Source organism: Physcomitrium patens, chromosome 6 (genome assembly GCF_059467195.1).
Source record: "Physcomitrium patens ecotype Gransden chromosome 6, ASM5946719v1, whole genome shotgun sequence".
NCBI lineage: Eukaryota > Viridiplantae > Streptophyta > Bryopsida > Funariales > Funariaceae > Physcomitrium > Physcomitrium patens.
The window spans coordinates 1,072,501-1,075,000 of NC_143415.1; positions in this window are offsets into that span (position 1 = coordinate 1,072,501).

A 2,500-nucleotide genomic window follows, 5' to 3' on the forward strand; every position below is an offset into this window, starting at 1 on the left:
ACACAAGAGTAGCGGACGAACCAGTCATCTGGTCTTACCGGAGAAAGGGAGAGGTAGACTGCCACCACCAAACCCCACCCAAGCACACACCAGGCAGCAAAAAGCCATCATCCTAAAAGATGGTCCCACTTCACAAGACGAGGAGGTTCCCCGTCCTTCATTCCAACCCCAGGTGAGAACACACACACCCTTCTTTGCGATGGATAAAAGGCAAAAAGAGAGGGCAAAAGCCAACGGCAAATTCCAACCAGACCCCCAGAGGCACACACCACAAAAAGTGAAGCCAGAGAGAGCCAGACAAAGAGAAGGATAGAGAGAGAGGGAGAGTTAGACCCCCGGAAGAGAATCATAGGTGCTGCGGCCTTTTTCGGGAATGTGACCAGGAAAGAGAGAAACCGACGAGGCCGATACACACATTAAAAAATGAAAAAGTAACCATCACCGCGAAGGATTTTCCTCAAAAGACAAATCAGCAAGAAGTATGTCCAATCCTGGGGCCCATCGCCCCTCCAAATTAATGGAGGGGTCGGATAGAAATTTATAGAAATGTTACTTTTGTGAAACCCCTAGCCGACGAGAGAACTCTCACCGGTTTCGAAGTTCCATTTTCACATTCCGACCTGGGATGTTATGACTCCTCGGCCCACACTGCGAACGCGTCCCACACCCCCTCCAAGTTTATCAGGAATTTCACCTGAGCTTGCAATAGAGATCGAGCGCGGTGGCGGTCACAGTGGTGGTCGACCAGGCGGAGCTTGAACGGCCTCGGCAAACACTTCTCCCCACCCTCCCAAATGAATGAGAGAATGGCTTGACAATACCGAGGCCATCGCCCCCCGCCAAAAATGGTTACTAGCTCTTGGGACTCGCTGCGACGTTACGCGTATCGGCACAAGACCAACCCTCTTTTTCCAGTCGCCCGCGCACCAAAAAAAATTTTGGCAGCGGGACTCACAATCCTTGACAGCCAGCTCACCATATAATACTCGGCGACCCTCCGCGGGACCTCCTCAGAGGGTCGCGTCGCCGGGAAACTAACCCCACTCCTCACTGATCCAAGGTAACACGCCAGAAGTATCCAGGTAACCCCAGTAGTATCCAGGTATCCCCCTGCGAACGTCGGTACTGGGCTCAAAGAAGGCAGCGAGCAGTCGGGACCCGTAGGCACCGAGCAACCGTCACCCCCTCACGACTTTTCCCGAGACGCTTCAGAGGAACCCTTCCCCACATAGTACTCTCTGTGGGATTCGGCAGGCCCCCGTCCTACTGCACTAAGGAAGTTCCGAGACACACTTTTTTTTGTGGAAGACCACCCACCCTCCCTGTCCTGCCTGCTATCCCCGCCGCGACTCCTGGTCCCGGCCCTCCTCCCCGACTTCCTCCTTGTCCCGCTGCGAGTCCCGGACCTCCTCCCCACTACCTACTCCCGCCGCGAGTCCCAGTCCCGGCCTTCCTCCTCCTCCTCCTCTTCCCTAGTCCCGGCGCGAGTCCCGGACCTCCTCCCCCACTTCCTAGTCCCGTCGCGAGTCCCGGACCTCCTCCCCCTCTTCCTAGTCCCGGCGCGAGTCCCGGACCTCCTCCTTCTCTTCCTTGTCCTGCCGCGAGTCCCAGTCCCGTCGCGAGTCCCGGACTTCCTCCTTCTCTTCCTTGTCCCGCCGCGACTCCCTAGTCCCGTGGCGAGTCCCGGACTTCCTCCTCCTCTTCCTTGTCCCGCCGCGACTCCCTAGTCCCTAGTCCCAGTCCCGTGCGCGAGTCCCGGACTTCCTCCTCCTCTTCCTTGTCCCGCCGCGACTCCCTAGTCCCGGCGCGAGTCCCAGTCCCGTCGCGAGTCCCGGACTTCCTCCTCCTCTTCCTTGTCCCGCCGCGACTCCCTAGTCCCGGCGCGAGTCCCAGTCCCGTCGCGAGTCCCGGACTTCCTCCTCCTCTTCCTTGTCCCGCCGCGACTCCCTAGTCCCGGCGCGAGTCCCAGTCCCGTCGCGAGTCCCGGACTTCCTCCTCCTCTTCCTTGTCCCGCCGCGACTCCCTAGTCCCGGCGCGAGTCCCAGTCCCGTCGCGAGTCCCGGACTTCCTCCTCCTCTTCCTTGTCCCGCCGCGACTCCCTAGTCCCGGCGCGAGTCCCAGTCCCGTCGCGAGTCCCGGACTTCCTCCTCCTCTTCCTTGTCCCGCCGCGAGTCCCGACCTCTTGTCCCGCTCCCTTGCCCAAGTCCCGACTCCTGGCTGTCTCGACTCCTCGTTGGCCGCCCAGTCTTCCGCATAGGTGGAAATAAATAAATAAATCATTTTTTAAAAATCAATTTTAAAATTAACTCCCTGTCTCGACTCCTTGCTGGCCGCCCAGTCTTGCGCCTAGACAGAAATATAAATAAAAAATAAAAATAAATTGGTGAATTAAAAATATTAAAGTAATTTAATTAACTGGAATAAGGTAGAAAAATAAAAGGCAGAAGAATACTAAATTGATTTTTTCAAGTGCCACGTGTTACCTTGCTGATGTGGCTGC